Below are 10102 nucleotides of genomic sequence, written 5' to 3' on the forward strand. Positions count from 1 at the left end.
ATGTGCACTGATTTCATTTCCTGAGCACCAATGCTAGGCAGTTATTAAAGTTCTTTAGTTTATCGTTTCCAGAAACACTAGCTTAAATTAGTCTTTCCATTTAAATGATACATTGCCAGTATAGATGTCTACCTAGATAGTCTGTTATAATTAATTTATTTCAATATTACCTAGAGCCCCAATCTGGATTGAGACTCCATTGTGCTAGTTGACATACAAACACAAAATTAAATCTCCTAAAGATCTCTCATACTAACTTAAGGCAAGAGGCAACAGTCAGCATCACCAAAAAAGGGAATGAATGGGGTAGGGAAGGCAAAGGTAAGATAATGGTAGTGCACATAGTTACATGGACTAGCTGTGTGCCCAAATAGGAGGTTTCAAATTTCATTTTGTTCTGTTTTTGTTTTTTAAAATCAGAATAAACAAGAAACCACTAGGCTTTGACTATTTGGGTAAGTATTTATAGTTCAAAATGGTCTCTACAATGTAACTCTACTTTCCCTTACAATATTTAATTATTCCCCCAATAAAAATACCGTATAGGGAGTGTTTTAAGCAAGTATCTTCTCTGAATATACTACAGTCCAATCGGTGACTATTCACTGTGCCAGGCAGGTGAGAAAAAACGGAAATTAGAGTTAATGAACACTCAGAATGTTCATAGTGGATGAGCATGAAGTTATTTAACACCGGTATTACTTTACTGATGAGGTATTGGGGAAATTCACTTTGTTCGGTGGCCTCCAAATGTCTTGTTTTCAACCTGTGATGAGGTAGTATAATTCCTTTTCTCAAAATAAGATGATGCCACTGCTTTTTTTCGTTTGTTTTTGGAAAACCATTATAAAATGAAATAAAATAACAGACTCTTTGACAAAGGTGAAGTTGAATAAAGATATAAATTAGAGATGGAAAAGACATGCAGTATTGGGTCATCTAGTCTATCCCCTTGCCAATGCTGTGATGTTCGATACAATAATGTGATTTCTATCCTTCTCATCAGAAACCATCTTACAATCAAATTTCATTGTGTACAATTCTGCCAGTCTTACTAATATGGAGCAGTATTTTCTCCACAAATAATCCTACAAAAACCAGTGTCAGCATTTGCAGAGTTAGATGCTACTCAGAATAAGTGAGAGTGGCAAAATCTGTATTTAAGAATTCTCTATGATTGAGAATCTACCATGACCCTTGATAAATTTGTTCCAATGGTTAATTACTCACCGTTAAACATTTACATCTTATTTGCAGTCAGAATTTGCCTAGCTTAAGCTTCCAAGCCATTCTATTGTGCCATACCGTTCTCTGCTAGGCTGAAGAGCTCAATATTAAATATTTGTTCTCCATCATGGGTAATGGGTATCATAGGCTGGGGGAGGTGGTGCTTCCCCAGTCAGTCAGGTGTGGCCCCGCCCATGCTCAGCCCCCAGGTCCCTTCTGCTGCTTCCCCTGTGCAGTGGCCCTGGCTTGTGCTGGGGCTGTGCAGCCTGCCCTCCTGGTGCCCTGGGGTTGTGGGGGGGAACTGGGGCCACCCTCCCGGAGCTCTGGGACTGGGGGCACTAGCCTGGGGCAGGGGCTGGTGGCCATGGTGGGGGGGTTCTGGGGTCTGCTAGTAGAAGACCCAGAGTGGGTGGGGCATCAGGCAGAAGGGGTGGGGTGGAGTGCTAGCCTTCCCCAGCCGGCGTTTCTCATGCTGCCTATGTTCCCTATGTAGTTACTTAGACTGTAGTAAAGTTACTGCTTCTCTTTCTTAAATTAAATAGACTCAAAGAGTTCAATCACTATAAGGCATGTTTTCTAATCCTTTAATCATTTTTGTGGTTCTTCTCTGGACCTTCTCCAATTTATCAACATCCTTCTGGAATTGTGGCACCAGAACTGGACACAACATTCCAGCAGTAGTCACACCAGTGCCAAATCCAGCGAAAGAATAACCTCTCTACTGCTAGTCAAGAATTGCCTGTGTATGCATCACAGTGGGAGCTCATATTCAGCTGATTATCCACCATGATCCCCAAATCTTTTTCAGTCAGTGCTTCCCAGATAGGGTCCCTCATTCTGTAAATATGGCCTATAACTATTCCTAGATGTATCCATTTACACTTAGCCATATTAAAACACACATTGTTTGTTTGTTTTTTTGCACCCAATTTACCAAGTGATCCAGACTGTTCAGAATCAGTGACCTATCATCTTCATTATTCTGATATCTGCAAATCTTATCAGTGAAGGGGCAGGCCAGCATCATTTCCCCTCTTTGCACCTTTACCCGAATTGGTGGATTCAGTGGAATCAGTGCTGTGTTTCTAAAGGTCATATGTTCACAATCTGTGACTGACCCATTGTTTGGGGCAAAATCCAATATGGTTATGCATGATGAAATATCTGTTTTATATTAAAAATATGTTAAAAGAATGTTGAGTTTGCAAAGGGATGTCATAAGATTGCCAATGATCTTCAGATTAAATAAAGATCTGATTCTGATACCCTTAGTTATGTTGAATTGTAACCTATAACACACACACACACAGTCTCACTGAAATCGATGAGATTAATCCATGGGGTAAATTGTGACATGGTTATTCACATTGAATAACACCTCACTCCTCAAGTAATTCCACTGATTTCAATAGGACTTCTCCTGGTGTAAAGTAGTAGTCAGCATGAGGAAGCATATTGCAACCTGACACAACACAAGTAAGAGAATTAGAAATTCAATTGAGGTTTCCAGATATCTGCACATCTGCTTCTGGAAGAAGTGACGTGCTAAGGAAATTTCTTGAGTGTTTTGTCTTCTTTTGTTTTCATTCAGTAAATCAAATGTCTTGAAGTGTTTCATAAGGCTAAGATAGAATGTTACTGGCTCTTTTTGACCTGATGGCTTATGTATTTAGTGTATAAATACTGTGCAAACATTGCTGAATTCAGAGGTCAATGTTAACATTTTATTTCACACTTCAGAACATGTGGCTACTTGGTCCACTGTGGTCAGTCAAATCCATGTCGCATCTGCACAGCTTCATCTATAAGAAATCCTTATGAATTTTAACAACTTATTGACATTCTGCATGAAAATGATTGAACTTTTTCACTCTTTAGAATATTGAAAGGCTCTGGACCACTTTTGGAACCAATGGTTCTTTCAAACAGTGTAGATTTGTGCTGTAACAAAGCACTTCAAACCATGAACTTGTATTTCTCTCTCTATTCTTTTTCTCTACTCTTCCATAAAAATCTTTAAAAAAAAATCAAATAGGTATTTGTCAAGGTTCCTTCCCCACTCTGAACTCTAGGGTACAGATGTGGGGACCTGCATGAAAACCTCCTAAGCTTACTTTTACCAGCTTAGGTTAAAACTTCCCCAAGGTACAAATTAATTTTACCCTTTGCCCTTGGATTTCCACTGCCACCACCAAACATTATCTAGGTTTACTGGGAAATGTAGTTTGGACACGTCTTCCCCCCAAAATCCTCCCAACCCTTGCACCCCACTTCCTGGGGAAGGTTTGGTAAAAATCCTCAGCAATTTGCATAGGTGACCACAGACCCAAACCCTTGGATCTTAGAACAATGAAAAAGCATTCAGTTTTCTTACAAGAAGACTTTTAATAGAAGTAAAGGAATCACCTCTGTAAAATCAGGATGGTAGATACCTAACAGGGTAATTAGATTCAAAACATAGAGAATCCCTCCAGGCAAAACCTTAAGTTACAAAAAAGGCACACAGACTGGAATAGTCATTCTATTCAGCACAGCTCTTTTCTCAGCCATTTAAAGAAATCATAATCTAACACATACCTAGCTAGATTACTTACTAAAAGTTCTAAGACTCCATTCCTGTTCTGTTCCCAGCAAAAGCAGCATACAGACAGACACAGACCCTCTGTTTTTAGTCCCTCCTTCCAGCTTTCGAAAGTATCTTGTCTCCTCATTGGTCATTTTGGTCAGGTGCCAGCGAGGTTACCTTTAGCTTCTTAACCCTTCACAGGTGAGGATTTTTCCTCTGGCCAGGAGGGATTTTAAAGGGGTTTACCCTTCCCTTTATATTTATGACACGCCCTCCCAAAATCTCAGCTAGGGTGAAACGCTGGCTGGGATTTCTTCCTGGAGCTCTAGGAAAACAGAGTTAATAAGACACATGCACCTCTAAATATACTACCAAGTACATAAAGACTAATAATATTTTCCACATCTCAAGGACGATTTTAACCAGTTGATTCTGGGAAACTATCATGGGAGAGTGCATCATTCACTTTGTTAGAAGCTCCTGAGATGTGTTGGGTGTTGAAATCAAAATGTTGGAGAGCTAAACTCCACCGAATAAGTTTTTTGTTATTTCCTATGGCAGTATGAAGCCACTGTAGTGCAGCATGGTCGGTTTGCAGGTGGAAATGCCGTCCCCAAACATATGGGCGTAGCTTTTCCAGGGCATAGACAATGCGTAACATTCTTTTTCACTGACTGACCAGTTGCTTTCCCTCTCAGACAGTTTTTTGCTGAGAAACACTACAGGGTGGAATACTTGATCAGGTCCTTTCTGCATTAAAACTGCTCCCACACCACTCTCAGACGCATCTGTGGTTACTAGGAACGGTTTGTCAAAGTCTGGGGCCCTTAGTACAGGGTCAGACATGAGTGTCGCTTTAAGGTGGTTAAAGGCCTTCTGACACTCTTCAGTCCACTGAATGGCATTTGGCTGTTTCTTTTTGGTTAGGTCTGTCAGTGGGGCAGTGATTTGGCTGTATTGCGGTACAAATAATCTGTAATAACTGGCCAAACCTAAGAAGGATTGAACCTGTTTCTTTGACTTTGGGACAGGCCACTTTTGGATAGCATCCACTTTGGCCTGTAGAGGCCTTATAGTTCCTTGACTCACCTGGTGTCCAACGTAAGTCACTCTGTTTAGGCCTATTTGACACTTCTTAGCCTTAACAGTTAGTCCTGCCTCCCTTATGCGCTCAAGGACTTTTTGTAGATGTTCCAAGTGGTCTGCCCAGGAATCTGAAAATATGGCTACATCGTCAATGTAGGTGACTGCATATTCTCCTAATCCCACTAGGAGACCATCTACAAGTCTTTGGAAGGTGGCGGGTGCATTTTGCAGCCCGAAAGGGAGGACATTGAATTCATACAGCCCGAGATGTGTGGTGAAGGCTGACCTTTCCTTTGCAGATTCATCTAGCAGTACCTGCCAGTACCCCTTGGTTAAGTCCAAGGTAGAGATGAACTGGGCCCATCCCAGTTTCTCTAATAGTTCATCTGTGTGTGGCATTGGATAGTTGTCTGGGCAAGTTACAGCATTTAGCTTACGGTAGTCCACGCAAAAACGTATCTCCCCATCTGGTTTGGGAACTAGAACCACTGGAGATGCCCATGCACTTCCAGAGGGGCGGATTACACCCATCTGTAACATATCCTGGATCTCCCGGTCTATAGCAGTTTTAGCTTGAGGAGACACCTGGTAAGGTTGGAGTTTAATTGGGTGAGCATTACCTGTGTCAATGAAGTGGTATGCCCGTTCAGTCAGTCCTGGGGTGGCTGAGAACGCTGGCGTGTAGCTAGTGCACAGCTCCTTGATCTGCTGTCGCTGCATACGCCCAAGGGTCATGGAGAGGTTCACCTCGTCCACACCACCAGCACTTTTCCCTTCGTAGTAAACACCTTCAAGCCACTCAGCGTCGTCTCCTCCCTGGGCTGTAAACTGACAAACCTTTAATTCTCTGGAATAAAAGGGCTTTAGAGAATTAATATGGTACACCTTAGGCTTTCGGTTGGAGGTGGGGAATGCTATGAGATAATTAACAGCTCCCAGGCGCTCCTGGACCGTGAATGGCCCTTTCCACGATGCTTCCATTTTATGGGCCTGGAGCACCTTTAAGACCATGACCTGGTCCCCTACTTTGAAGGAACGCTCTCTGGCATGTTTATCATACCAGGCTTTTTGCTCTTTTTGAGCATCCTGTACGTTTTCTTTAGCAAGGGCTAAAGAGGTTCGGAGGGTGTTTTGTAGGTTGGTTACAAAGTCCAGAATGTTAGTTCCTGGAGAAGGTGTAGATCCCTCCCATTGCTGCTTCACCAACTGTAATGGCCCCTTAACCTCACGGCCATATACGAGTTCAAATGGTGAAAACCCTAAACTGGGATGTGGTACAGCTCGGTAGGCAAAGAGCAACTGCTGCAACACTAGGTCCCAATCATTGGAGTGCTCATTTATGAATTTACGTATCATGGCCCCCAAAGTTCCATTAAACTAATCCACCATGCCATTTGTTTGATGGTGGTAAGGAGTGGCAACCAAGTGATTTACTCCATGAGCTTCCCAAAGGTTTTCCATAGTTCCTGCCAGGAAATTAGTCCCTGCATCTGTGAGGATGTCGGAGGGCCAACCTACCCTGGCAAAAATGTCTGCTAGTGCCTGGCACACACTTTTAGCCCTGGTGTTGCTTAGAGCTACTGCTTCCGGCCATCGGGTGGCAAAATCCATGAAAATCAGTATGTAATGCTTTCCTCTGGGTGTCTTTTTCGGAAAAGGACCCAGAATATCCACAGCTACTCGCTGAAATGGAACTTCATGATATGGAGTGGCTGGAGAGGGGCTTTGACCTGGTCTTGGGGTTTTCCCACTCTTTGGCAAACTTCACAAGACTGGACATAGGTAGAAACATCCCTTGCCCATTTCCTCCCAGCGGAATGACCCCCCTAAACGGTCTTTGGTCCTGTTCACCCCAGCATGGCCACTAGGGCGATCGTGGGCTAAGCTCAAGAGCTTGGCCCGGTATTTAGTTGGAACTACCAACTGTCTCTGAGGATGCCAGTCTTCCTGGTGTCCCCCAGAAAGAGTTTCCTTGTATAAAAGTCCTCTTTCTACAACAAACCTGGATCGATTAGAAGAGCTGAGAGGTGGTGGTTTGCTCCGTGCCGCCGTCCAAGCTCTCTGGAGGCTTTCATCTGCTTCCTGTTCGGTCTGGAACTGTTCCCTTGATGCTGGAGACATCAGTTCCGCATTGGATTGTGGACCTATGCTTGGTCCCTCTGGAAGCGATGTAGGGGATGGGGCTGTTTCTGTTGACTGTGAACCGCTCTCCACTGGGACACTATGTTGGGGTTCAGGCTCTGGCTGAGCCTCTTGTGTAGGGTTATGGGCTGCTGCCGGTTCAGGTTCGGTGGGGCCCTCTGGTGTTGAAGTTGGATTCAGTGCTGGCAATGGGTCTGGTGCTGGTTGTTCCGTTGGTTCTGGTTCTGGGACTGGTTCCGTCTGGGTCTCTGGGACTGGATCCATTACTGCTGTTGCAGACATTGGCCTGGGGTCTGGGTCCATCACCTCTGACCGGGTCCTGATAGAAGTTTCTGGAACAGAGCTAGGCCTCACAGCTTGTTTAGCCTGGCTGCGGGTGACCATTCCCACCCATTTGGCCTGCTTCACATGATTGGCCAAGTCTTCCCCCAACAGCATGGGGATGGGATAATCATCATAGACTGCAAGAGTCCACATTCCTGACCAGCCCTGGTACTGGACAGGCAACTTGGCTGTAGGCAAATCAAAAGAGTTGGACTTGAAGGGTTGAATCGTCACTTGGATCTCTGGGTTGATTAAATTGGGGTCCACTAAGGAAGCATGGATAGCTGACACTTGTGCTCTGGTGTCCCTCCACGCGGTGACCTTCTTCCCGCCCACACTCACAGTTTCCCTCCACTCCAAGGGTATCTGGGCCTGCGGATCTTTGGTGTGATTCCGGTGCAATGAACTGTAATCTGTTGGGGTTCTTGGGGCAGTTGGCCTTTACATGCCCCAGCTCGTTACATTTAAAACATCGTCCAGCTGACGGGTCACTGGGGCGAGGTGGGTTGCTGGAGAACGGGGTGGTGGGACGATAAGGTGTCTGGAGGGTTCTTTGGGAGGTAGGTGGGGCCTTGGGTGGACCCCGGTAATAGGGTGTGGTCTGGGGTTGTCCCTTCTGGTCTCCGCTCCAACTGTGACCAGTTTTCTTCTTCTCTGCCACCTCCACCCATCTGGCTCCAATCTCTCCTGCCTCGATGACAGTTTTGGGCTTCCCATCTTTCTATTTCCTCAGGAACACCCTCTAAGAATTGTTCTATTTGCATTAGGAAGGGCAAATTTACTGGAGATTCAACACTTGCTCCTGATATCCAGGCATCCCAATGTTTCACAATGTGGTAGGCATGTCGGGTAAATGACACGTCTGGTTTCCACCTTAGGGCTCTAAACCCCGTTGAGAATGCTCGGGTGTTATCCCCATTCTGACTCTTGCCTTGGATTTAAACAGTTCATACTTGTTCATGTGTTCTTTAGGCATTTCAGCCACCACCTCAGCTAAGGGTCCACTGAGCTGCGGCATCAGCTCTACCATGTATTGGTCGATAGAGATGCTGTACCCAAGGCAGGCCCTTTCAAAGTTTTTTAAGAAGGCCTCTGTATCATCGCCTGCCTTGTAGGTGGGGAACTTTCTGGGATGGGAAGTGATACCTGGAGAAGGATTGCTAGGGTTTGTTGGTATATTCTGCTGAGCCTTTACCTTCTCCATCTCCAGTTCACGCTTCCTCTCTTTTTCCTTCTCCTCCTCCACATGCTTCCTTGCCTCCATTTCCCTCCTGTGGGCAGCCTCCTGTACCTCCTTCTCCAGCCGCATGAGTTCTATCTGTCTTTCATGTTCCTTTTGTTTTTCCTCAGCCTGAAATCTGGCTAATTCCAGCTTTTGTTGAGCCGTGGATTCTGTCATCCTAACCTCTCTGTTTTTAACTAACTTTACACCCAAGGTTTAGAAATAAACCAACAAAACTTGGCTGTAAAATTTTGCTGTGCTGGAATAGGATACCTATTCTCTGATAGTGATTGTCAGCCTACAGAAAAAGACGATTCCCTTTGTCTCTGCTCTGGCCCCAAATCAAAGCAAAAAACCTCCAACTACTTGGAAACCTGCTTACCAGCAGCCCAAAGGAAAAAAAAATTCCTTTCCAAACCTGTGCTCCTTGTAAAAAAAAAAAATCAAAATCCTAAAAAAAAGAAACACTGCCACTTTTTGTGGCACACTCCCCTATTTACTTTTAGGGAAAAAAAAAAAACCTCTGGTTTGCAAAGACTGTGAATTTTCCTGCAGAAGGTTAACTACTCTGCCTCCAGGCATAGAAAACCTGCAATTCACAAAGATAATCCCCTTTTGTCTCTGCTCTGGCCCCAAAGCAGAGAAAAAACTAGCTGCTTTCAGTTGGACCTCCTTTCCAGCAGCCCCAAAGGAAAAAAAATATTTCCTTTTTAAAATCTGTTTTTCTGGTTCAAAAAATCTCAAATTGATCTCAAAAGGATTTCAGGTTAATCCCACCACTCTGCCACCATGTCAAGGTTCCTTCCCCACTCTGAACTCTAGGGTACAGATGTGGGGACCTCCATGAAAACCTCCTTAGCTTACTTTTACCAGCTTAGGTTAAAACTTCCGCAAGGTACAAAATTATTTTACCCTTGGATTTCCACTGCCACCACCAAACTTTATCTGGGTTTACTGGGAAAACGTAGTTTGGACACGTCTTTCCCCCCAAAATCCTCCCAACCCTTGCACCCCACTTCCTGGGGAAGGTTTGGTAAAAATCCTCAGCAATTTGCATAGGTGACCACAGACCCAAACCCTTGGATCTTAGAACAATGAAAAAGCATTCAGTTTTCTTACAAGAAGACTTTTAATAGAAGTAAAGGAATCACCTCTGTAAAATCAGGATGGTATATACCTTACAGGGTAATTAGGTTCAAAAACATAGAGAATCCCTCTAGGCAAAACCTTAAGTTACAAAAAAGACACACAGACAGGAATAGTCATTCTATTCAGCACAGCTCTTTTCTCAGCCATTTAAAGAAATCATAATCTAACACATACCTAGCTAGATTACTTACTAAAAATTCTTAGATTCCATTCCTGTTCTGTTTCCGGCAAAGCAGCATACAGACAGACACAGACCCTTTGTTTTTCTTCCTCCTCCCAGATTTTGAAAGTATCTTGTCTCCTCATTGGTCATTTTGGTCAGGTGCCAGCGAGGTTACCTTTAGCTTCTTAACCCTTTACAGGTGAGAGGATTTTTCCCAGAAGGG

Source organism: Eretmochelys imbricata, chromosome 1 (assembly GCF_965152235.1).
Source record: "Eretmochelys imbricata isolate rEreImb1 chromosome 1, rEreImb1.hap1, whole genome shotgun sequence".
NCBI lineage: Eukaryota > Metazoa > Chordata > Testudines > Cheloniidae > Eretmochelys > Eretmochelys imbricata.